At 37.5% G+C, this 27,627-nt stretch overlaps 1 protein-coding gene across 4 annotated transcripts in view; it reads left to right on the top strand.

Annotated features, from left to right (window-relative positions):
• Nucleotides 1-27,627, top strand: part of gulp1a (GULP PTB domain containing engulfment adaptor 1a) — a 163,977-nt gene that overhangs the window by 77,939 nt on the left and 58,411 nt on the right. The window contains exon 3 of one of the 4 annotated variants that reach the window (XM_083536309.1): nt 5,607-5,671. The exons of the other annotated variants lie outside the window; for them this stretch is intronic. The gene's annotated coding sequence lies outside the window, so the exon portion shown is untranslated. The remainder of the gene's footprint in view (nt 1-5,606; nt 5,672-27,627) is intronic. 4 annotated transcript variants of the gene reach the window in all.

Below are 27,627 nucleotides of genomic sequence, written 5' to 3' on the forward strand. Positions count from 1 at the left end.
CTAAAGAAGTGTAACCATGATTTTTGTTTAATTATCTCTCCATAAATCCAATATATACATAAAGAAAAATGCTACTGAAGTTTCTCTACTTCCCTCTACGACCTCGAAGCACACAGGCGCTTATTTATTTAGTTTCTTTATTTATATAAAGTCGGAAAATAGAATATGGAGAAAAAAGTAAAAAAAAGAAATAAAAAATGGAATGCAGTAGGGGAATGATCACATGCTTACAACAGATAGACTTGATCTGAAATAGAATGCGAACAGAAAGTTATTACCCCTGATTTCTAAATCAGGAACCCTGATTAGAACCCTGGTGCCAATTTGAGTTTTCTTTGTCAAATGAATAAAATCGGTGCTGGTTTATAAAAACAGTGTCACCTACACAAGAGGATACACATTGTACTTATACTACGACTGCTGCTGCTTATAATAATCAAAGTAAAAATAATAATAATACAATGTAATATTACTATTACTACCGCTGATAATGAGAATCATAATTTTGAAATATTAGTACTTTTACAGGTACTACTATGAAAATCACAATACTTTCATACTATTATACTTTCATACTTTCATACTTCTCCTGCTGCTATTACTACTATTACTTTTACTACTACTTGATAATATTAGAGTATTACTACAGTGCATTTATTGTATTATTGCTGCTTTTACTACTGACCTATTAATACCTCTATAATTATTGCTACTACTACTGCTAATATAATTTTTTCTATATTATATATTTTTATAATAATAATAATATTTCTTTAACTACAACTAATAAAAAGTATACTGACATTGAAATGGTATATTTACAAGAACGACTACAAAAATGATAATACTTACATTATATGTATTATTATGAATAATATTTTCTTTTATTCTTTTACCAGCACTACAATATATTTATACTATTTTTATACTATACAATACTATACTATATAATCGATTATAATATTTATTTGCAATTAATTGCATGATTGTCATAAGTTAACTCGTGATTAATCGCAACTTAATCGCACATTTTTTCTGTTCTAAATGTACTTTAAATTAACACGTTTAATGCTCTAATCAACATGGGCATAGACAAATATGGATGCTTTATGCACTTTATTTTTTCACTTTATTTTTTGCAAATTTTATTATTTATTTTTTTTTTGTGATACCAAACTCAACATTGAGCAGGAAAACTAAATATTCTTGTAATTGTTTTAAAGTAATTATGGTGTTTTGAATTACGTAAACCATAAGGACACTAAACAGAATTTCTGACAAGGAAACGGTTTTAACTGCCGGACGTGAGCATAATGGTGGATTTCGCTGCTTGATTTAAGAATTGGCGCATCAGTAAAACAAATGTTTATTGATAAGCGGCACCGAAAAAAAAAAAATGAAAAAAATATAATAATAATAATATATATATATATATATATATATATATATATATATATATATATATATATATATATATATATATATATATATACAGTGAGGAAAATAAGTATTTGAACACCCTGCTATTTTGCAAGTTCTCCCACTTAGAAATCATGGAGGGGTCTGAAATTGTCTTCGTAGGTGCATGTCCACTGTGAGAGACATAATCTAAAAAATTCCAGAAATCACAATATATGATTTTTAAACTATTTATTTGTATGATACAGCTGCAAATAAGTATTTGAACACCTGAGAAAGTCAATGTTAATATTTGGTACAGGAGCCTTTGTTTGCAATTACAGAGGTCAAACGTTTCCTGTAGTTTTTCACCAGGTTTGCACACACTGCAGGAGGGATTTTGGCCCACTCCTCCACACAGATCTTCTCTAGATCAGTCAGGTTTCTGTCCTGTCGCTGAGAAACACGGAGTTTGAGCTCCCTCCAAATATTCTCTATTGGGTTTAGGTCTGGAGACTGGCTAGGCCACGCCAGAACCTTGATATGCTTCTTACAGAGCCACTCCTTGGTTATCTTGGCTGTGTGCTTCGGGTCATTGACCCAGCCTCGACCCATCTTCAATGCTCTAACTGAGGAAAGGAGGTTGTTCTCCAAAATCTTGCAATCTTCCTTCAAACACGTTTAGTGGAATTATGACCCAAAAGTTCTATTTTGGTCTCATCTGACCACATGACTTTCTCCCATGACTCCTCTGGATCATCCAAATGGTTATTGGCAAACTTAAGACGTGCCTGGACGTGTGCTGGTAAAAGCAGGGGAACCTTCCGTGCCATGCATGATTTCAAACCATGACGTCTTAGTGTATTACCAACAGTAACCTTGGAAACGGTGGTCCCAGCTCTTTTCAGGTCATTGACCAGCACCTCCCGTGTAGTTCTGGGCTGATTTCTCACCTTCCTTAGGATCATTGAGACCCCACGAGGTGAGATCTTGCATAGAGCCCCAGTCCGAGGGAGATTGACAGTCATGTTTGGCTTCTTCCATTTTCTAATGATTGCTCCAACAGTGGACCTTTTTTCACCAAGCTGCTTGGCAATTTCCCTGTAGCCCTTTCCAGCCTTGTGGAGGTGTACAATTTTGTCTCTAGTGTCTTTGGACAGCTCTTTGGTCTTGGCCATGTTAGTAGTTGGATTCTTACTGATTGTATGGGGTGGACAGGTGTCTTTATGCAGCTAACGACCTCAAACAGGTGCATTTAATTTGGGATAATAAATGGAGTGGAGGGTCTTTGAGGGTCAGAATTCTAGCTGATAGACAGGTGTTTAAATACTTATTTGCAGCTGTATCATACAAATAAATAGTTAAAAAATCATAAATTGTGATTTCTGGATTTTTTTTTTTGGATTATGTCTCTCACAGTGGACATGCACCTGCATGATTTCTAAGTGGGAAAACTTGCAAAATAGCAGGGTGTTCAAATACTTATTACTTATTACTTACCTCACTGTATATATATATATATATATATTATATCTGAGTAAAATTCTCAGTGGTTAAGACGCTGGGTTACTGATCGGAAGGTTGGTGGGTTAAACTCCGGTATCACCAAACTGCCATTTTCGGGCCCTTGAGCAAGGCCCTTAAGCCTCTGTGCTTCAGGGTTGCTGTATCATTGCTGACCTTGTGCCCTGACCCCAGCTTTCGAACAAGTTGGGAAAATGCAAAGAAAAGAATTTCACTGTGTAAAAATGGTCAAACAGAAATGAGCACTGCATTTATTGCGCATTAATAAAATTTGTGTCGTTAAAATTAATTATCATTAACGCGTTATTAACACTGTAATTTTGACAACCCTTAATAATACTGTTATTGCTGTTTTGTTACAACTATCTAATTTGAAAACAATTATACAAGCTTTGTTTCCATGAATAGAGGAATGAAGAGATTTAGCTTCTTGTATCCCTCATGGGGTGATTTGGGTGCCACAGCAGCCAACACTAATCATAGCTTGCACACATGGAAAAACACATAATTACATACTATAGTTACCCAAAATTGCAAAGACACATGATTGCACAACAGACAGCAATTTCAAAGCATTATTCAAAAATCCTGAACAAATAGAGAATGATAAATGTCAGACATACTTGTGGTGGGGTGGGAATATAGTGTGGTGAGTATTTTACCCAGAACACAGAAGGAAGAAAGTAATGGAATAAATAAAGAAAGAAGGCAGTTTGGATCGCTGTAGGTTGAGTTCATTCGATTTTTTTTTTTATCACAGTGAATTGTGAAACCTTTGTGGGTTTTAATTTTAATTCAATATAAAAGCACAGACAAACAAAGGAAAATAGCTTATTTATTCATTTTCTCTACATCTTATCTTCGTTCATTTGACAAAATGTAGTCATCAAAATCTCACAATACCAAATATGATCAATGCACCAAAGGTTTACAATACTTCTAATCTAAACTCAAAGTCAAAGGGAATTTTACTTTTGTTTTAGGAAAAGAGTCCACTCTGGTGCCATTTGTCCAAATTATAAATGATATAAACCAGAGCAAACTTTTATATTTACATTAATGTCATTTGGCAGGGGTCCTTATCCAGAGCATCTTACAACTAGGCAAGTGAGGGTTAAGGGCCTTGCTAAAGAGCACAGCAGTGGCAGCTTGGTGGTGCTGAGTTTTTAACCCTTAACCTTCTGATCCAAAGTCCAATGCCTAAATTAGCCTCCACCTCCTATATTTAGATAATGCAAACAGTCCAGTAGAACAGGGTGGGGTTGGCTTGGGGTGTGCTTGGGGCGGGGATGTTCTGTAATAAGTGTCTGAAGATTTTTTGATTGGCATAACACTGTAAGAAGAGGACATGTGTGGGACTCCCATTTTCTGTCACCCTCTTTTGAAAAGCAGGAAGTGATCCATATAAACTCTAAGTGAATCCAGAGTGTTGGATGAAACCACTGATTGATTCTGTGCTGACGGTTGTTTAGTTATTTGTCTTGTTCAAGAGTCCCACATACCCAATTAACTCAAAGTCACAAAATTAAATGTGAGGTGGATTTTAAATATTCTACTGTACATTATAAGCAAAACATCTATTTATACATAATCGTTTCATTTTCAAAATGAAAAATTAATGAACACATTCTAGACGTTACAGTTACAGTTAGAAAATTAGATGACTGGGATTTGAATCGCTTATGACTAAAGTTGAGAAAAGTGGTTTATTATAAGCTGAGAGAGTTGTGCACACTATTCCAAACCCTACGAGCTCAAATTTGTGCTCAATTTGAAGCCATGAGCACAAATGTTGCCACCAGCAAATGTTGCGCCTTACTCCTGGGATCTCTCCCCTGCTGTCATATGGCAAAAAACTTCCACAACATCTGTTCTGCCGAGCACTCAGCCACTCTTACATCTCTCTCTACTTTTTAGCATCTTACTGCACATTTACGCACATCAGCTCACTGAACTTCTAGGGGGGGTTTACTATCTATCTACTAGTGATTTTTTACTATCACTACTGTACACTACGTATCCCTAAACTTTAATTTTTTTTTATTTTCTTCTTTGTTAAATTTTCGTCACAATTGTTGTTCTCTAATTATGATCAGTGTGTTTCTGCAAAATAATGTTTTTTTTTTTAAATGCCCTAGTTATTTTGTGGAAAAGGTGTTCTGATAGCACGGTATAGACAAGACAAAAACTCCTTTAACTGTTGAGCAGTGAAGATGATATTATTTCAGAATTGTTCAATTGTTTATAAATTGTTCTCTAATTTTGATCACCTATGTATATATATATATATATATATATAGACAACTGAATTTTTCAGCTCCTACAGTATGTTGTCACTCTGTACTAATTTTTGAAAGTTTTTAATACTATAAGTTGTAAACTGGGGCCTCTATGGATTGGACTTGTTAGTTCAGCATTTCATTCAAACATGCTAGCATGATCTATACATTTGGAGTCCAGGTCAACATCTTGAACACTTTGCCATGTATTATGAATCATTCCTGAATAATTGTTGCAGTGTGGATATGCAGGACTCATTATTCTGCTCAAAGAAGTCGCTGAAATCAGGGAACACCATTGCCATGAAAGGGCATATACTTGGTCTGCAACATTGGTTAGGTAGGTGGTGCTTGTCGATGTAATTTCCTCTTGAACCCTGGAACTGAGAAGAACTTTGCCCAAAGGATCACACTGACTCTTCTGGCTTGCTTTCTTCTCATAGTGCATCCTGGTGCAGTCTATTGCCAAGGTAAGTTGCACACACTTATAAAAGACCAGATTACCTTAATGAATTGAATCATGGTCCAGTTCTGATGATCACATGCCCATTGCAGAGTTGTGGTGGTCAGCATAGGCACTCTGATTAAACCATAGCAAAGCAGTTCCTCAGCAAGCTGTGATGCATTGTGTGTTTCAACTCCTTTCTATTAGAGCCAGCATTAACTTATTTTTGAATGAGCCTGAGTTGCACATGATCCTGTCATTGGATGACAGTAAGTTGTCCTTCCTTGGACCTCTTTTAGTAGGTACTTACCACTACATACCAGGAACATCCCACAAACTGTTTTAAAAATGTTCTAACCCAGAATTTTAGTCATCACATTGCTTCCATCACATCGATTTCGAGAACTGATTGTTTACTTGCTACCTTCTTCATCCCACCTCCTGATTGGTGCCACAGTAACGAGATAAAGCTATTTCAGTTACATGTCAGTGGTTTTATTGTTAAAGCCATCAGTGATTATTGAGTGAGCGAGTCTTTTCATTGTTGTTTAGTTGTTTGTTCAATGCGTTATTGAGTGTGTGTTGTCAAGTAATCGTTCCATTTCTGCTTTGGTGCACTCAAGCATTTTCCCAGGGACTTTCTTGTTGACACTTTCCTCCATGCTTGTAGATTTCTCCTTCTCTGTGTCATGCCTGTTCATCTTTCTGTATTGATTAGATCTACAAATGCTGTTTGTTTCGGTTGTTGGTCTCCGTTTACATCACCTTCCTCAAATAGAGTTTTAAGCATTCCTTCCTTTTCTTAGACTTTCAAAATTGGAAGAAACTTTTTATAGTCTGATCTAGGGGCCTGTAAAGCCTTGTTGACCAAATCACCCACACAGCACCAATAACTTTATCGAGCTACAGTAAATATAACAAAATCAATGACTGACATTTGGAGAGCCCTTAAGCTGTAAATATACCGAAGCACAATATTGAGGTTGTGTGCAAAACATGTGCTTGAGCTTCTTTTGTTCTCTTTATGATGCAATCTTGTTTATTGTATGCTCAGTATTTATATACAGTATGTATCAAATATGATTCGGTATGATCTCTTTCTATCTGTTGCTTGTTAAGAAAGTTTTAAAATAGATATTTGCGGGTCTGAGGTTTGCTTCTTTAGTGTGACACTGGACCTGAAAGGTCAACATAGGGAACATAATGGAAATCAGCAGCTTTGTGATACTTTGTGTAATGCTGAGTGTAAAGTGGAAGCATAGTAGTTAGGGATCTGGGTTACTGATCAGAAGGCCGGGGGGTTCAAGCCCCTGTATCGCCAAGCTGCACCTCTTGGGCCCTTGAGCAAGGCCCTTAACTCTCTGAGTACAAAGGGTGCTGTATCATAGATAACAACTTTGGATGGTCCTTTAGATTTTCTTCTACACCTTTATACTGTAATCAATTATAATTCCACTATTAGGTGCAGATGTGGGACAAAGTACAAATACTTAGTTACTGTACTTTTTTCTGGTATCAGTACTTTACTTTAATATTATTTTTTTTAACAAATGTTTACTTTCACTTATTTTTACACAAATATCTGTACTTTCTACTTTTTACATTTTTACAACAGAGTCGTTACCTAAGTTATTACTTCAGTTTTAATCTAATTTAATCTGCGCACCGTTTTTATCCCATCAACCTGTTTCTTGTCATTGTGCGGCTTTTTTAACCTACCACTGGCGTATCATTTCCTGGCTCTCGCACACCACAGATGTAGGCTAGTTTATGAAGCGAAACAACGAACAAAACGGAAGGCAACTTGCCACACAGTTACCAGTGTGGCAAGTTGAACAGGTAGGAGTAGTATATACTTTTTACTTATGTACATGGCGGAGCTCAAACTTCTTTACTTGAACTTGAGTAAAAAAAAGTATAGTCAGTAGTTCAACTTTTACCAGAGTATTTTCAAACATGAGTATCTGCACTTCTACTTTAGTGAAGGATGCGTATACGTTTGTCATCTCTGATCGGGTGTCATTCTGATTGATTGCTCTTAATCTTTTCTCATGTCGTCTCAAGGAGATTTTCATCACTGTCACTTCTGGATAGTTCAATAGGGATGTACATCTGGATAGCTTTAAAATTTCATGAAATATAAAAATATTGTGGAGGTTATTCTGGGAGGAAATATGGAATTGGATGTTCATGTATGAATCGTTTGGTAGGGACACCACAAACTGTTGTCTATATACTGTAGATAAATAAAGGGGTGATAGATAGAAGTTCTAAATTGAGGTATCTTCAATTGGGTACCACTCTGTGCAGTTGAGGATGTTTCCACATGAACAGCCTAAAGATTGATGAAGTAATTGATCATCTAAAGAACTATAAGGATGGATTTGGACTTAAATTAATATCAACAGTCTGCTACAATAGGTTACGACTGCAGTTTCGCTTTAAAGCACCCATTGGTGAACAGTTGATAACCTCAACAATGATAGAACTATAATGAATGGACAGTTGTTGCCACCCACATGACGATTGTATCTGGGTTGTCTCCAGGTTTCTTCCTCATTCCATCTTCTGCCACTGTTGCCACTGGCTCATTTATTAGGGATAAACGTATAGGCACTAACATATCAATTAAAATTTTATAGACTCTTTATTACTATAATGCTGCTTTGGGACAATGTCCACTATTAAAAGTGCTCTACAATTAGAATTTTATTGTTCTTTTATGAGTTTCTGGATTAGTCGTCGGTGCTAGGCCAGCCACTCCTAGGAAGCATCAACACTGTTCCAAGTTTTCTCCATTTGTAGATATGGCTCTCACTGTAGTTTACTAGTGTTCCAAAGCCTTGGAAATGGATTTCGAACCCTTTCCAGACTGATACATGTGAATTACTTTGTTTCTCATATGTTCTTGAAATTCTTCAGATGGGTGCATGATGTTGCTTTTTGAGAAGTCAAGAGTCAAATTAAGAAGATTTTATTGTCATTTTAACCATATACTTATAGCTGATGCAGTACACAGTGAAATTTCTCCAGGACCCTGGTGCTACATAAACAACATAGAGCTACATCACACACCATAGAGCTACATAACACAGTACAGAGCTAAGGACTGAAAAGTAAGTTGTCCTCGCCATATCAAGTGCAATCTGGTGCAAACAGTACAAGACAAATTGCAAGACTTATACCTTTCTCATGCATTCTTATTAGTACAAGTATTCATCATAAAAACACAAATGAAACCCCAACTGCCTCGTTAGTGAAACCTTTATTTGGCTTATATGACTCATTTGCAATTGATTAGGTGGAAAGGGAGAACCAGCAATAGAGAAACTGTTTGTCTTTGTAGTGTACTAATGGCTTAAAAGATCCCTTAAAGAAACACTGAATACCTCACTTATAAAATGTATTTATTTATTTATTTATTTATTTAATTTTCTTTTCTTTTTTTTTTTTTTTAAGCTTTTCTATTATACTGTAGCCGATGATTAATGGCTCATAGATCTCCCTGGTACTAGACGCTACTCATGTCCAATATTCTTATCTAACACACTGTTTGTTAAGCCAGGATCAGGGTAAAGTTGCTTACTTATCTATTTGGATGTACACTTTTATCTCCACGTTGGATTGAGACTAAATTGTGTTTCGATTAAAATAAATCCTTAATGGTTTGCATGTACGTTCTTACAGGAATCAAGTGCCTAGAGGGAGTACAGGAGCAAGAATAATTTTAGCTCAGTGATGAAGACATTGGTCTTCTGATTGGAAGGTTGTGAGTTTAAATCCCAGCAACAGCAGCTGGTCCTGCTTTGGCTCTTGAGCAAAGCTTTTAATTCTTAAAAGCAAAGTTTTAATAAATAATTGTATAAATTGCTCAATCAGGGCACATTTTTATACTGGTAATTGTAAATGTACAAAACAGTGGAAAAAAGCATAGAGGCAGGAAAACAGTAGAACAAGTAATGCCTTAGACCCCTTCTTTTTTTTTTTTTTGCGGAATATATTTGGTCTGCACATGTGTTAATCAATACAGTATATGGACAAATGTTTGGAAATGAAGGGCCGGTGCCGGTGTGAGTGAGTGCATGAGTGAGTGGGAAAAGGATAAAAGGGACATGAAAGAGCAAACTTTCAAGCATATACATGTATGTGCATGTGAATCATCTTCTTCTTCTTTCGGCTGCTCCCATTAGTGGTCGCTACAGCGGATCATCCGTCTCCATACCCCGTCCTCTACATCTGCCTCTTTCACACCAACTACCTGCATGTCTTCCCTCACCACATCCATGAACCTCCTCCTTGGCCTTCCTCTTTTCCTCCTTCCTGGTGGTTCCATCCTCAGCATCATGGTCCCTCCTCTGCAAATGTCCAAACCATCTCAATCTTGCCTTCCTTACCTTGTCTCCAAAACGTCCTACATGCGCTGTCCCTCTAATAAATTTATTTCTAATCCTGTCCATCGTCGTCACTCCCAACAAAAACCTCATCTTTAGCTCTGCTACCTCCAGCTCCACCTCCTGTCTTTTACTCAATACCACTGTCTCTAAACCATACAACATCTCAGGTCTCACCACAGTCCTATAAACTTTCCCTTTCACTCTCACAGATACTCTTCTATCACAAATCACTCCTGCTATCACTCTTCTCCACCCACTCCACCCTACAATACCACAACTCCTCTCTCCACCCTGTCGTACGCTTTCTCTAAATTCACGAACTCACAATGCAACTCCTTCTGACCTTCTCTATACTTCTCCATCAACATTTTCAAAGCAAATAAGGCGTCTGTGGTGCTCTTCCTCGGCATGAAACCATACTGTTGCTCACAGATGGTCACCTCTTCTCTCAGCCTGGCTTCCACTACTCTTTCCCATAACTTCATGATGTGACTGATCAACTTTATTCCCCTGTAGTTACTGCAAGTCTGCACATCTCCCTTATTCTTAAAGATCGGTGCCAGCACACTCCTTCTCCATTCCTCAGGCATCCACTCACCATCCAAAATCTTGTTAAACAATCTGGTTAAAAACTCCACTGCATCTCTCCTAAACATCTCCATGCTTCTACCGGTATGTCATCTGGTCCCCTGCTCTCACTTTCCAGCTCCACCTTCTGTCTTTTACTTAATGGTCATATTTATTCTACATGTGCTGTTATAATAACCTCCACTCTTCTTAGAAGATGTTCCACTAGATTTTGTGGAGATTTTTGCTGATTCAGACACAAGGGCTTTAGCAAAGTCAGATACTGATGTAAAGTAATGAGACTTGGAGTCAGGTGTCAACAGACTTTTGACTATAGTGTATGATAACTGAACTGTCTAAAATGGCAGATCCAAGCGTATCATTTTAAGATTTCTGGGTTTGTTTTGGTAAATTATAGTGTGTATCTTTTCTTTAACATTCTTACAGCTTCAGGAAAACATTACTTTGGGAGATTTATGCACTGCTATCTTGTCATTGATTTTCTAATATTAAGCTATATGACTTCTACTGTATTTTTCAAGTGCAATAAGAAGTATGATTTATCCTCAGTGTCTGGTCATCCATCGGAAGTGGACTTGCTGTTCTCCGAACGTACAGTTGAATCAGCATTTTTCCATCCTTGACTTTTGGTGGATTTGTCCTCCATGAAAATCCTGTTAGTTCTTTTTATGAAATCCACTGAGACAGGTTTTTTCTTTCCCACCTAAAATATACAATCAATCATCTTCCTTTTTTTTAACGCTAGTTTTCCGTTTGACCTTCCCCGATACATAAAGCTGAGGTATGCGTTTTATTTCTTGAGCCACTGTGGAGTTGCCGTTGTATCGCTCACATCAGCAGATAATTTAGTAGACTCAATAATTCAGGTGTCATTTTAACATTTTAACCAAGACTCCTGTACATTTCAATTTGTGTGTATTGAAGTGGCGAATATTTAAATTCAGAGCGATTTACATCTATGCCAGACTCCAATCCAGGACAAGTCCTTTGCAAGTCCTTCGTGTATTTATATATTAATTTATACAACTGAGCAGTTGAGTTTTAAGGGCCTTGCTCAAGGGCCCATCATTGGCAGCTTGACTGAGCTTAGCTTTATTTTTTTTTCCGCAGTGTTGGCTCTAGTCGGACGATGTCAACTGTTTTTCGGTGATTTTGCATGCTGAGTCGGCAGCGGAGCTCATCGGCGAGAATGAGAATTCTGATTGGCTATTCAGCTTATCGAATAAAAAGACGGCAAAAAACGGAACTGACTAACGCAAACAATGATGGAGTAAAGAGGGCGCTCACAGACACTTAGCATTCTGCCCACTTGTCTTGACACCTCATTTGACCAGATGATTATTAAAAAATTTTGATGTATCACATTTTATTAATTTAAATGAAATTGAATAAAATTTTAATAAATAATTTCAACATGTGGAATTGAACTGGTAAAACCGGAGCGAAATATTTCAGCTGTCTCCAGCTCTCGACCCAGGTTCAGAAAAGCCCCTTGTGCCCGTCACTGCGGTATCCAATTTAGTGCTTTTTTTACTTTATCTGTTTTTTTTTTCTCCATTCACAGGAAGTAGACTGACGGCTGACAATATCAGTGCCATTTGCAGCTTAGCAGACATGATTGAAAAAAGACTACACAAATATATTAGTAATGAACGTGGCAGGTATAAACGCCGCTTGCTTTATTTATATACAGTTTGAACTCTTCGGGTTTCCCTGTTTAGATGATGAATACAGACTACTGCCACCTGCTGGTATGGAAGAGTTATGTTGTGTCATGTAAGCGCGGAATGCACACACTAGTTGACCATGGGCTGAAGTCTGTCCGGTGTGTTTCAGTGCAACTTTCTCCCCCCCGTTGCACCACAGTCGTGCGCCACAGTCGGCTTTCCTCAGACCTAGTTCTTTGGCGTCGGTTTAGTGCATCCCTACCTTTAGATATCCTTCTGCAGTACACCTTTCCTGTTTTTGAGTAAATATACAAATTCCCAACTAATATATGACTTTATTTAAAGTTCTATTTTTGCTGTTTCTACTCAAGTACAAACACACTTGCTTTTGCATGGACTTTAGTAATGAAAAGTAAAACCAGTGAGCACTTTATGTGAATAATGGATGCAGTTCAGTGTTCCATTTTCCTGAACATCAGACCTTTATAAGGAGAGAGTTAGTTAAAGGTACACAAATGAAAGAACCCTCCCTCCAAACACACTATCACCAGAACATTTTCCAAAATAAAAAAATCTTCAATAAAGTGAAAATAGTTGAAAAGTGTACTTAGTTACAGTAAAGAAGCAGAAGTACGAGGTGTAGCAAAAGGTTTCGAGACTAATGGTGCTAACTGGTGCTATTCTGACTTACGTTTGTTACCACGTCTGCGACTCCATAATGGACAGCAAGTTAGAACAGAGAGGAAACGTGAAATTCGGCACGTGCGCTTCAAGAGCTGGAGAACATTGCTGGAAGACGACGAGAGATCAGGAAGACCTTCAACAAAACTCAACCCCCAAAAATTTCGAAACCATTCAACTTGTGCATGATGATCGTCTAAGAACAATCCACATGATTTCAGTTCCACACACACACACCCTATTCACCTGATTTGGCGCCTGCAGGCTTCGCCCTCCTCCCGAAGACGAAGATCCAGCTCAAAGGTCGGCGTTTTGACACCATCCGGCACGAAACGTAGAAGGTGCTTGACACGCTTCAAAAAGAAGACTTTCAGGACATATTGCAGAATTGGGATTATTCTGAAGGTGATGGTGTGTAAACGTAAATAAATAAAGACTCTTCTTGTAAATAGAGCTTGTCTTTTAAACTTTTTGATACCACCTCATACTCCCTTACTGTCAACCAATCTCTTTATATAACATGATCCATAGTGTGTATAGAGCAGGGTTTGGTAGTAGAGTCAGCACTTTCAGCTTTCTTTTTTTTCTCCTACTGCCTGTGATGCCTAATGGGTTTTAAACAACCTCCGTCTCAGCAAAATGCCATTAAAGTCTGATTATTGATCAGACTTTAAGTGAGAAGAAGGCTTTATGACCGCACTAACGTTCCTAAATATTTAATAACTGGCTGAGATTAGGCATGATCATTCTCCACTTGTTGAAAATGGCCATAAAATGCACACGTTATTCATTGGGAAAATGGAGAAGCGCATTTTATACGTTTTTTCATTTTTGTTGGTTGATTTTTTTCATCCAAACATATTTAACTTTAGTGCCCCAGAATATTAGTATTATACCTCACAACCACATCATTGTTCAGAAAAGAGATTTGTTCATCCTGATTTAAAGATTTGGATTCAATGCAACATACTGTAGTTACATCGTTTCCATTAATTCATTTGAAATAAGGAAAGGGAAGTTGTAGGAAGAATGCACAGAGAGAGAGAGAGAGAGAGAGAGAGAGAGAGAGAGAGAGAGAGAGAGAAAAGGATGGTTAGATGGTTAGATCATTCCTCCTCCACATTACCAGATCTTTTTTTCGACTGATGTGGAATGTTATTTATGCTTGCCTAATTATCACAATATTGAAAATACAATCGGATTGTTCAAATGCAATAGATTTAATAAGCAACCATTAAGGAGAAACAGCATAACTTTCAACAACATTCTGTCTCTTGTGGTTGTTTTGGTTGTTTATATAATAATAGTTGGTGTTGTTGTTATTGTTGTTGGTGGTGGTATTTGTGGTATATGAACAATTTTAACGTGTGTTGTTACCATCGTTGTAGTAGTTTTTGCTCTTTTTTGCACTAATTCCAGTTGTTGTTGTTGTTGTTGTTGTTGTTGTTGTAACAATAGTTGGTGCTCCTGTTGTTGCCATACTTTCTGTCGTTTTAGTTGCTAATCTTGTTGCATATGAGGAAGTGTTGTAACCGTTGTTGTTCCTGCTGTAGTGGTTTTGCTGACTTTACAGTTGTTCCAGTACCTGTTGTTGTTGCTGCTGATGGTGGTGTTCCTGTTGTTGAAGTAGCTATTGTTGATATATTTGTAGTTGGTGTTTTTCTTGTTGTTGTTGAAATGGCTGATATTGATGATTTAACTGTTGTTGCTTTTGTAGTAGTTGTTGCTGATGTTGTTGTTGCTGATGTTGTAGTAGTCATTGCTGCTATTGCTCTAGTTCCTGTTATTTCAGCTGTTAATGTTGCAGTTTTGATGTAATATTGTTGATGATTATTTTCCTATTGTTGTTGTTTTGCTTGTTGTGGTGTATGAGGAATTGTAACTGTTGTTATTCTGTTGTAGCAGTTTTTGCTGTTTATGCAGTTCTTCTGTTGTTTCAGTTGTTTCTTTTGTTGTTGTTGATGATGATGGTGGTGTTATTGTTATTCCTGTTGTTGTTGAAGTGTTTGTTGTTTATGCATTAGTATTTGCTGTAACTGTTGTTGCTGCTGCTCAGTTTTTGTTGTTGTTGTTTCACTTTTATATATTGTAATAGTAGTTGGTGACGATGATGTTCCTATTGTTGTTGTTGGTGGTGTATGAGAAATTGTAGCTGTTGTTCAGCAATTCTGAAGTAGGTTTACTTTGCAGTTGTCCTGGTTGTTTTCATTATGTTGTTGATGTTCCTGTTTTTTTGGGTTTTTTTAGTAACTGTTGTAACTGTTACTGCTGCTCAGTTTTTGTTGATGTTTCAATTTAGCTTTTCTTGCTCCTGTTGTACAAGCTATTGCTGTTTTCACTGTTTCAGGTGTTGCTGTTGCAATTAATGTATTAGTACTTTGTGTTGTTGATGTTGCGGTCGTTGGTGTATTGGTCATTTTTGTATCTTTTCTTGCAGCTGTCGTCATAGTATTAGTTATTTCTGTTATTTCTGTTGTAGTTGATGTTATTGCTGTACTAAGTCGTGTTGTTGTAATATTTAATTGTTGTAGTTCACCCATAATAAAAACTAAACAACAGGGAACCACGTGCTTACACAAAAGCGAATCTGATTTAAGAATCGTAAAGGATGTGGCAGTCGGTTAAAATGCACCTCTCCTTGCTCATGTCCTCAGCAAACTGGCTTTAATTGGCAATTATTTTTTCCCTTGTCACAGTTTACAGCTTCCCCTTTCCTGTCTCATCAAAGTTTCGTCAAAGTGTGTCGGATCACAAGTTTGCCTCATCTCCACACTGTGAGCTTGCTTAACTGCTTTAATTCCAGCACTCAGGACCAGAACTATGTACCAATCAGAACTCTCTTCATGGTTCGGTTTGGGTGACTGTCAATGCCTAATGAATGTATTGAGCAGTTGTTTGTTACACAGAGAGCTATTCAGGACAGGACTAGAGGCGTAAAGTTTCACTCATTACAATCACGGCACTGTGCGTCATATTTCCAGTATGAACGAACTCATTGAAAACAGCATAGTTCAGAAAGAACGTGTTCCACCATGGTACTTGAACAGATCTGGGTGGAGTCTGGTATGACTCATACTTATTTTAATACTGGGGTACAGTCACTACCAATCATTCATGTCCCAGTAAAGGAGGTGTGGCCTTTTTGTTTCTGGCACAGGAAATTAACCATTTCCTTACCTAACCATTGGCCTCTGTATAGCCTATGTGCCTGTTAGTTTTAGTACAGAGAGTTTGACCTTTGAACTTGTCAGTCCCAAAACGTGACCTCTGTGGGTCAGTCCCAATGAAGCAGGTGTGACTTTTGTGTCTGTAGGTATCAATAAAGGAGTCTTGGCTTTTGTTTCTGTCACTCCAAATGAAGGTGTGGCTTTTGGGTTTGTCATTCCAAATGAAGGAGGTGTGGCTTTTGTGTCTGCCAATCCTATTGAAAAAGGTGTGGCTTTTCTGCCTGTCAGTGAAAATGAAGGAGGTGTGGCTTTTGTGGCTGTCAGTTCTAATGAAGGAGGTGTGGCTTTTGTGTCTGTCAGTTATAATGAAGGAGGTGTGGCTTTTGTGTCTGTCAGGTATAATGAAAGAGGTGTGGCTTTTGTGTCTGTCAGGAATAATGAAGGAGGTGTGGTTTTTGTGTCTGTCAGTTATAATGAAGGAGGTGTGGCTTTTGTGTCTGTCAGGTATAATGAAAGAGGTGTGGCTTTTGTGTCTGTCAGGTATAATGAAAGAGGTGTGGCTTTTGTGTCTGTCAGTTCTAATGAAGGAGGTGTGGCTTTTGTGTCTGTTAGTTCTAATGAAGGAGGTGTGGCTTTTGTGTCTGTCAGGTATAATGAAGGAGGTGTGGCTTTTATGTCTGTCAGGTATAATGAAGGAGGTGTGGCTTTTGTGTCTGTCAGTTCTAATGAAGGAGGTGTGGCTTTTGTGTCTGTCAGGTATAATGAAAGAGGTGTGGCTTTTGTGTCTGTCAGTTATAATGAAGGAGGTGTGGCTTTTGTGTCTATCAGTTATAATGAAGGAGGTGTGGCTTTTGTGTCTGTCAGGTATAATGAAAGAGGTGTGGCTTTTGTGTCTGTCAGGTATAATGAAGGAGGTGTGGCTTTTGTGTCTGTCAGTTATAATGAAGGAGGTGTGGCTTTTGTGTCTGTCAGGTATAATGAAGGAGGTGTGGCTTTTGTGTCTGTTAGTTCTAATGAAGGAGGTGTGGCTTTTGTGTCTGTCAGTTCTAATGAAGGAGGTGTGGCTTTTGTGTCTGTCAGTTCTAATGAAGGAGGTGTGGCTTTTGTGTCTGTCAGGTATAATGAAGGAGGTGTGGCTTTTATGTCTGTCAGGTATAATTAAGGAGGTGTGGCTTTTGTGTCTGTCAGTTCTAATGAAGGAGGTGTGGCTTTTGTGTCTGTCAGGTATAATGAAAGAGGTGTGGCTTTTGTGTCTGTCAGTTATAATGAAGGAGGTGTGGCTTTTGTGTCTATCAGTTAAAATGAAGGAGGTGTGGCTTTTGTGTCTGTCAGGTATAATGAAGGAGGTGTGGCTTTTGTGTCTATCAGTTAAAATGAAGGAGGTGTGGCTTTTGTGTCTGTCAGGTATAATGAAAGAGGTGTGGCTTTTGTGTCTGTCAGGTATAATGAAAGAGGTGTGGCTTTTGTGTCTGTCAGGTATAATGAAGGAGGTGTGGCTTTTGTGTCTGTCAGTTATAATGAAGGAGGTGTGGCTTTTGTGTTTGTCAGGTATAATGAAAGAGGTGTGGCTTTTGTGTCTGTCAGTTATAATGAAGGAGGTGTGGCTTTTGTGTCTGTCAGGTATAATGAAGGAGGTGTGGCTTTTGTGTCTGTCAGTTATAATGAAAGAGGTGTGGCTTTTGTGTCTGTCAGGTATAATGAAGGAGGTGTGGCTTTTGTGTCTGTTAGTTCTAATGAAGGAGGTGTGGCTTTTGTGTCTGTCAGTTCTAATGAAGGAGGTGTGGCTTTTGTGTCTGTCAGTTCTAATGAAGGAAGTGTGGCTTTTGTGTCTGTCAGGTATAATGAAGGAGGTGAGGCTTTTGTGTCTGTCAGGTATAATGAAGGAGGTGTGGCTTTTGTGTCTGTCAGTTCTAATGAAGGAGGTGTGGCTTTTGTGTCTGTCAGGTATAATGAAGGAGGTGTGGCTTTTGTGTCTATCAGTTAAAATGAAGGAGGTGTGGCTTTTGTGTCTGTCAGGTATAATGAAGGAGTTGTGGCTTTTGTGTCTGTCAGTTATAATGAGGGAGGTGTGGCTTTTGTGTCAGTCAAACTGAAATGGGCAGGGCTTTTCTGTTTGTCAGTAGAAATGATAAAGGCAGGCTGTTTGCATTTGATAGTCCTACTGAAAGAGGCATGACTTTTAGCATAACAGAGAGCATACAATTAGTTGTATATTCTTTCCATGATATTCTTTATTGAATTTATTTTTGCTTGCATTTATTAATTATGTGTCTAACTGTATTCCTACCGAGTAGACTTACTCATTTCTGATGTAATAGTCAAAGAATTGAGCTAATCTTTTAATAACCCTCTAAACTGTCTGTGATTTTCAGAGGAAATGTTTAATTTAGTACATGTCTGGGGTTAATCACAGTCCCTAACTGTGTTACATTGTTTTCACTCAGTGATACATGAAGACTTTCCAGTTTCAAAGCTGAAGAAATCTGGATTATTAAGACACAGAGGACATCTTTTGTTTTCATTTTTCCCTCAGCCTCATGCAGTATCTCTTCACCTCATTCAGTTAATTGAAGTGATGCACTTTTATCTCCAGACTGCCACACACTTATCCGCTCTCGAGTGGGATTACAAATGAATAGCGAAATGAGGACATATCCAGAACATTCAGCCTGCTGTGTAAGCAATGAAAATAGCCTGAATTAAAGAAATAAATGTACCATTAGTCTGTGAAACAGCTTCTTCCATAGTTTGAATAATTTATTAGGGCTTGTTCTGTTTTTTTAAGACAGGCTCAATACAGTTAAATAGATGTGGGGTTTTTATTGGCAGCTCTCAACTTTTGTGTGTTTTACAAAGTTTGCTCATTCCTGCTCTTTATTAATTCGTGGTTGGAAACACATGTTTAGCCCAGAGCGCTGGCTGCTGAAATCTGGGCTTTAAGGTGCTTTTGCAATTTCTTCAGGAAGGCAAAGTTTTCCTTTTGGGTAACGTGGGAGGCTTTGGAGGCAGGAAACAATGGCTTATAGAATTTCCATTTGCACATTTGCAGGTCTATGTAAAAAAAAACACACACACACACACACACACACACACACACACACACACACACACACACACACACACACACACACACACACACAAAAAACCCCAGATGTGTTTCTTTATTATTATTATTATTATTATTATTATTATTATTATTATTATTATTATTATTATTATTATTATTATTATGTCTTTGTTCATCATTCAGCAAAGTTAATGTGAAAGCTTTGGAATCATTTGGTTTGCAATAATTTTCCACTCCACCAAATTTACAACCCCAAAAATGGACACAAAAACGCTAGAGGTGCTCTTATGGCAGAAAACATCCTTATAAGAGTGCTTACATAAAATAATCGCCAAGTGTGTATGGAAATCACAAAAATCCCCTGAATATGTAATTAGTGCAAAGTAAATAATGACACAATAAGATAAAAAAAACTGTGTTAATTCAACCACGAGAGCATTAGTAAGGCCTGGGCACGAAAGTCCATGGCAAATTAGTCTTCATGGAGCTCAGTTTTGTACACAAGCGCATTGTCATGCTGGAAAAGATTCTGGGTCTCTTAGTTCCAGTGACGGGAAATTCTAATGTTACAGCATTCTGTATACATGCAACAATATTCTATACATTTGTGTGCTTTCAACTCTGTCATAAAGTCAGGTATCTAAAAACCTTGGGTTATACAGCATAACTGGTATTATTTATATAGTAAACATATATATATATATATATATATATATATATATATATATATATATATATATATATATATATATATATATATATATACATTGAGGAAAATAAGTATTTGAACACCCTGCTATTTTGCAAGTTCTCCCACTTAGAAATCATGGAGGGGTCTGAAATTGTCATCGTAGGTGCATGTCCACTGTGAGAGACATAATCTGAAAAAAAAATCCAGAAATCACAATATATGATTTTTTTAACTATTTATTTGTATGATACAGCTGCAAATAAGTATTTGAACACCTGAGAAAGTCAATGTTAATATTTGGTACAGTAGCCTTTGTTTGCAATTACAGAGGTCAAACATTTCCTGTAGTTTTTCACCAGGTTTGCACACACTGCAGGAGGGATTTTGGCCCACTCCTTCACACAGATCTTCTCTAGATCAGTCAGGTTTCTGGCCTGTCACTGAGAAACACAGAGTTTGAGCTCCCTCCAAAGATTCTCTATTGTGTTTAGGTCTGGAGACTGGCTAGGCCACGCCAGAACCTTGAAATGCTTCTTACAGAGCCACTCCTTGGTTATCCTGGCTGTGTGCTTCGGGTCATTGTCATGTTGGAAGACCCAGTCTCGACCCATCTTCAATGCTCTAACTGAGGAAAGGATGTTGTTCCCCAAAATCTCGCAATACATGGCCCCAGTCATCCTCTCCTTAATACAGTGCAGTCACCCTGTCCCATGTTCAGAAAAACACCCCCAAAGCATGATGTTACCACCCCCATGCTTCACAGTAGGGATGGTGTTCTTGGGATGGTACTCATCATTCTTCTTCCTCCAAACACGTTTAGTGGAATTATGACCCAAAAGTTCTATTTTGGTCTCATCTGACCACATGACTTTCTCCCATGACTCCTCTGGATCATCCAAATGGTCATTGGCAAACTTAAGACGTGCCTGGACATGTGCTGGTTTAAGCAGGGGAACCTCCCGTGCCATGCATGATTTTAAACCATGACGTCTTAGTGTATTACCAACAGTAACCTTGGAAACGGTGGTCCCAGCTCTTTTCAGGTCATTGACCAGCTCCTCCCGTGTAGTTCTGTGCTGATTTCTTACCTTCCTTAGGATCATTGAGACCCCACGAGGTGAGATCTTGCATAGAGCCCCAGTCCGAGGGAGATTGACAGTCATGTTTAGCTTCTTCCATTTTCTAATGATTGCTCCAACAGTGGACCTTTTTTCACCAAGCTGCTTGGCAATTTCCCCGTAGCCCTTTCCAGCCTTGTGGAGGTGTACAATTTTGTCTCTAGTGTCTTTGGACAGCTCTTTGGTCTTGGCCATGTTAGTGGTTGGATTCTTACTGATTGTATGGGGTGGACAGGTGTCTCTATGCAGCTAACGACCTCAAACAGGTGCATCTAATTTAGGATAATAAATGTAGTGGAGGTGGACATTTTAAAGGCAGACTAACAGGTCTTTGAGGGTCAGAATTCTAGCTGATAGACAGGTGTTCAAATACTTATTTGCAGCTGTATCATAAAATAAATAGTTTAAAAATCATATATTGTGATTTCTGGATTTTTTTTTTTAGATTATGTCTCTCACAGTGGACATGCACCTACGATGACAATTTCAGACCCCTCCATGATTTCTAAGTGGAAGAACTTGCAAAATAGCAGGGTGTTCAAATACTTATTTTCCTCACTGTATATATATATATATATACACAGAATATACATGTTTACTATTAGTGAAACCGACCTCAACATAGAGCATTAAGACAAAATATACTTGTAAATGTTTTAAAGTAATTATGGTGTTTTAAATTGCGTTAATCATCAGGACACCAAACAGGACTTTTGCTATGTTTTCAGACCGATGTTTTTTTTTTGCCGGAAATGAGCATCATGGCGGATTTTGGTGCTTATTTGAGTTTTGGCACATCAGTAAAACAAATGTTTATTGATTAAAAATAATTTTTCGGTGCAGTTAATCTTTTTTTAAAAAAAAGGCATTGTGAATGAAGGTATGTTGCATTGAAGGTTTTGATTTTGCCTCCAATATATTTATATATATTATAATATGTGCGCTGCATTAATGCGAGCTAGTCATCGACTATAACGGGTCTACATGATGATAAATTATTATTTTTTGTAATTGATTTTTTATAATTTTTTTATTACTTAATACAAAATATGGTATACAGTATTTTGATTTGTTTTGGTAAATTTTATTGTTTATTTGATAGTATTTATAGCTCTTACATCATTAGGAGATATATGTAGTCAATAACGAACACAGTAACAACTTACAACAAAATTCGGAACATAACTCCATCGTAAGCTTTCAGAACGTCTGTATATGTATATTTTCTAAGCAACGTATATTATTAGGTTAGAGTGTTGAGCTCTCAGTGCCTAGTACAGGTGCCTAATATTCAATACAATTTATATTTATTTGTATAGCACTTTTAACAATAAACATTATCTCAAAGCAGCTTTACACAGATAATGTGGTGATAAAAATTAATAAGATGCTCTTTATGTGTAAGTTTGTCCCTGATGAGCAAGCCGGTGGTGACTGTGGCAAAGAAAAACTCCCTGGGATGGCATAAGAAAGAAACCTTGAGAGGGACCAGACTCAAGAGGGAACCTTATCCTCATCAGGGAAGACAGTGAGAGAAGGATATGGATTATCAAGTATCCTTATTGTTGTATGAAAGTTAATGTCACTGTGCAGTTTGGACTCCGGCAAGACTCGCTATGGCAGCATAACTAAAAGGGAGAACCAGAAGGTAACACAGACATTTGGGATCTCTGGGATAAGAGACGACCCACCACACCATCGTCAACAAACCTGAGTGAATGTGTGAGAGTGAGGGGACGACAGCATACAAATATCCCAGTTCACCAAACACTGTATATCCATGATCCCTCCAGATCTGCGCCTTTACCTAAGAAAAATCTACTGATAAAAAACTCAACTAAATAAATATGTTTTCAGGCTTGACTTGTCTAAGTCCTGAACACTGGCTGGAAGGCTGTTCCATAACTGTGGGGCTTTAAAAGATATAAATGTCTGGCATATCTGCCCCCTGCTGTAGTCTTTATTATTTGAGGTACCAACAAATAGCCTGCACCCTATTAGCTTAGTAGGTGTGAAGGATCATATTGGTACAGAAGTTTACTCAGATACTGCGGCGTGAGACTGTTAATTGCTTTATACATCAGTAGTAGTATTTTATATCAATACAAGATTTAATTGGGAGCAGTGTAGACTAAATAAAAGATGTGATGTGCTCATATTATCTACATCTGGTAAAGACTCTTGCTGCTGCATTCTATACTAACTAAAGCTTATTTATGCACTTACTCGAACACCCAGACAGTAAAGCATTACAATAGTCTAATCTAGATGTAACAAAAGCATGAGCTGGTTTTTCTGCATCCTGTAACAACATCATATTTCTAATTTTAGCAATATTTCTAAGGTGAAAGAAGGCGATCCTGGTAATTTTATTCACATGAGCCTCAAAGGAAAGACTCGAGTCAATAATCACATCAAGATTTTTTGACCGCTGTAAACACTAAGACAGAAACACTATCCAGAGATGCTACGTAATCGGAAAGTTTACTTCTAGCTGCATGTGTTCCTAGTAAAAGTAATTCTGTCTTATCCGAGTTGAGCAGAAGGAAGTTATCAAGCATTCACTATCTAATAAATAATAGTAATGGCTATTTTGTTTTAAATGCCAAGATGACCTCACGTATGTAAATTACTGTTGAATGTTAGAAGTCCAGATGTTCAGGGACCACTGTGAAGATATAGCATATTTTAATAATGACCAGGACGACCCTGCATCCAGCCATTCGAGTATTTATAAGGAAAATAATAGGGGAAACTCAAAGTGGTGCAACGGGATGAACGGCAACAGTGTGTCGTGAAGGGAATAATGGTACAACTGTTTAAAAGATAATGATCTAACAAGGGAAAGTTCTACTAAAGAATGTAGAATGACGTAAAAAAAAAGGTGTGTTCAGACTGTGTGTATGATACTTCCTTAGTATTCCTTACTTTTGAATAGTCTTTTTCTTTTTTTGAGATTCCAAATAGATTTGTTTCGTTTATCTGAAACCGCAGCTACTGTTCTAGACTTTGTTGTAAATAAATACCTGTGCTCCACCAACTATAAGCTGTTTTAAATGGCAATTAATATTGGGCAAGAGAAAAATAGCAACATTTAAATTGCAAAAATTAGCTCGACTTCAACTCATTGCCTGTCAAAAGTTTGGAAAAGCCCAGTCCTTTTAGAACTCATTCCAGAGCAGTTCAATAGGATTTAGGTGTGGTGACTGGGCAGGCCAATTCATGATAGATAACACTCCTACTGACACTTTGCTCTCTAAATAACTCTTACAGAGCTTGGACGTATGCTTCAGATCATGGTATGTTTCAGATCATGGCCTTGCTGTATGGGGAATTTGGTTCCATTGAGCCGCAGTCCAGATGGAACTGCATAGTGCTGAAGTATGGAATGGAAGACATGTTGGTTCAGTTTTCCTTTCACCTGGAAGAAGTCTCCAACCGTCCCTGTTTTAAAACAACCCCAAACTATTAAGCTTCCACGTCCGGTATGAATTTGGAATAGCATTCATCCTGCGCTATTGTACCACTGAGTGAACAATTACATTATATACTAAGAAGAATATCAAACTAGTTAGAAGTTAAATAGGCTAATCAGCAGAGAAATGCTGTTAAACAAACAAAAAAACAAAACAATTAAAAATGAATGAATTGTGTGTTGTTTTTGTTCGCAGTTAAAATAAACTCTTCTGGAAAGATTTTCCAATGGATTTTAGTGTGTGTTTTTGGAGATTTGTGCTCATTTACCCACAAGGTCATTAGTTAAGTCATTAATAAAGTCAGGTACTGGGCTGTGTTTGGAGGCATTGTCATGTCGAAGCGGGTTTGGGTTTAGAGAATCTTTAATGCTACCGCATCAATAGACATCCTGGTAACAGATTGGGGAAAAAACACATATGGCTGGAAAAGTCACGTGTCCCAATACTTTTCTTCATCTAGTGTATGTATTGTTCATTGTTGAATCCATGTAAATAATATACTTTCTGAAGTCTAGCGAAGCCTTAATGGTCAGCATAGTGTATATTTTCTCCTCTTTCCTCCTCTCTATAAACCATATTGCTCACTCAAAGCAAAGACAGTGATGGACTTTGGCCTTTCAAGCTGTCATGAGGACTTGGACATTTCGTAATCTTCTGATTATTAAAAGAAACATTTTCCTTTCTCAGATGTGGTCCAACCTCCGTCTTTTCTTAATTAGATTGTGTTGCTCGTTGTTTAATCAGGAAATGTCAGGCCTTGACCTATCGGATTATCTTTTTGTTTAGTTGCATTCGTTTTCAGATTAGTTTATTGTGTGTCCTCTGAGGACTTTAAAAACTTTTTAGAGTAGAACACAAGAACAAAAAAAAAAATCAGGTTTGTCTCCTCTTTTTCTGAGACAATGAACCTGGCTACCTTTTGGCTTTTGTGTGATTTAATAACTAAAGAGGCTTGCGTTTTGTGTTGTTGTATCAACTGCACACGAATGAGGTTCAACGAAAAGGATTTTGATGAGTAAAAATGTAGCATTCGTTTCTGAAAACCTCTAAACTTTACGCAAATTTTTTCAAATATTTTTTCATACTAATGTTATTATAAAATATATTCAATATATCGCAATTTTCGGACTATAAAGCCCACTGAATTTGACAAAGATTTTTATTTTGAACATAAATAAGCCGGACCTTTCTATAAGCCGCATCATTGAAACTAATGAACTTTACACAGGCTTTAACGAAAGACAGTGTCTGTTACACGGTGTAACGGGTAAAATTTGTTGCGGCTCCTTTAAGAGCAGAGCGGTATTTTGGGAATAGCCTGCCACCGAATTTTTCTGCTATTACTGCATGTGTGCAAGGCTGAGGAATATGTCCTTATTGTTTTCTGATGCTTATTTCTAAGTTTTTTTGACTAAACCGTAACGCTGTTGCCAAGAAAAATAAAAAAGCTTGAGTTTTGGTAACCTGTCTGTGCTTATATGATTTCTGTTGCAACTGGAGTTAGCGAGCTCTCCCTTCACCCAGACCCAATGAGCTACAACGGCTTGTATCTAAACAGTAGCCTACTAAGAAAGTCATTGTTCACAGTCTTCCTCCTTCCTTTCAAAACTATTTCTCTCGAGAGTTTTTTCTTTTGTCATCGTCATGCGTTTAAAATCACCATCAGTGGAAGTTTTTTCTCCCAAAGCCGTGCAACTCAGAACACAGGTGGGGTGCGTTTTTTTTCGTTTTCGTTCGGAAATTTCTTTGGTCTAATGTTAGATTTTTCATCATCTTTTTGTAATTTTATCTTTTCAAACACCTTTTTATATACATTTCTGTTAATTCGTCTTTTTATTATCTTATCATTTCATACTTTTTTATTTCTTATTTTGATCTAATTTCATTTGAATTTTGTTTCTGTCTTGAATGAATTTGCATCATCCATTTTATCCCGCTAGCTTTAGTATCGCAGACAACATAAAGGGTGAACTCTCAGTTTTAAAGAAGGATTTTTTTTTGTTATTGTTTACTTGGATATTTCTTTCTGATCTTCAGTTCATTCAGTTCAATAGGCTCTAGCTGTGGTGACAGGGCAGACCATACCATAAATTTATAATTAATAAAAAACTTTGTGAAAGCTCTCCTCTAATGTCTCTTGTCTGTTAGCTAGCTCATGGCCTATTGATCTGCCTTCAGTCAAATAATTGGTGTAAATACCAGGACTGGAATGATTTAACCATCATTCTGACTTGATACAGTACAACTTGGTAAACGGATGCAAACAGATCTAGTTCAGGACATTGAGAGGCGGTGACCGTTTTGATGTTTTATCTAAATAAATAAGAAACATTCTCTGCTACATTACATGATAAAAGTTTAGGATCAGTAAATGCTTTTCACACATCTGGTTCCACAATAAGTGCCCATTTACTGTTACAATAACTTCCGCTCTTCTGGGAAAATGTTCCACTAGATTTTGAAGTAAGCTTGTGAAGTTTTGTACTCATTCAGCTACAATGGTGTTAGTAATGTCAGGAACTAATGTAGGTTAGGTGGAAGGCCTAGGGTGCAGTCAGTGTTTCAATGAATCAGGTGTTTTATAGGGTTGAGGTTAGAGCTCTGTAGCAGGACACTCAAGATCTTCCACTCCAACCCATGCCATGAAGATCTTCATAAAGTTTGCATTGTGCACAATGCTGGAACTTGTTTGGGCCTCTTAGTTGAAGTTAAGGGAAAATGTAATGCTCCTAATCCAAAGACATTCTATACAAAAAACAGTTTGGGAAAGAAACACATATGGCTGAATATCTCTGGTGTCCCAATACTTTCTCCATGTAGTGTTTTTATATTTATATATAATTGCATCAAACGTATGTCTGTTTTTGACCTCATCTTTGACTCTCCAATTGCATTCATCTGAGTCCTCATTAGATGACAACCATAACAGCACAGTTACAGTTACAGACTGACAGACCGGTCGTAACACGATTTGGTCGTAAGTAATGTAGGCTATATGTACAGTACTGTGAGATGATGCCAGAAGCTGGTACGCACTGTTGTATGCCGCGGCTAGCGATTGTGGTCGTAAAGTCAAAAGGTCGTAAGTCGAAGACTACCTGTAGTTAGATTTAGCCACTGTTCCCTGAGGAC

Source organism: Silurus aristotelis, assembly GCF_946808225.1.
Source record: "Silurus aristotelis genome assembly, chromosome: 3".
In the NCBI taxonomy this organism is placed as follows: Eukaryota; Metazoa; Chordata; class Actinopteri; order Siluriformes; family Siluridae; genus Silurus; species Silurus aristotelis.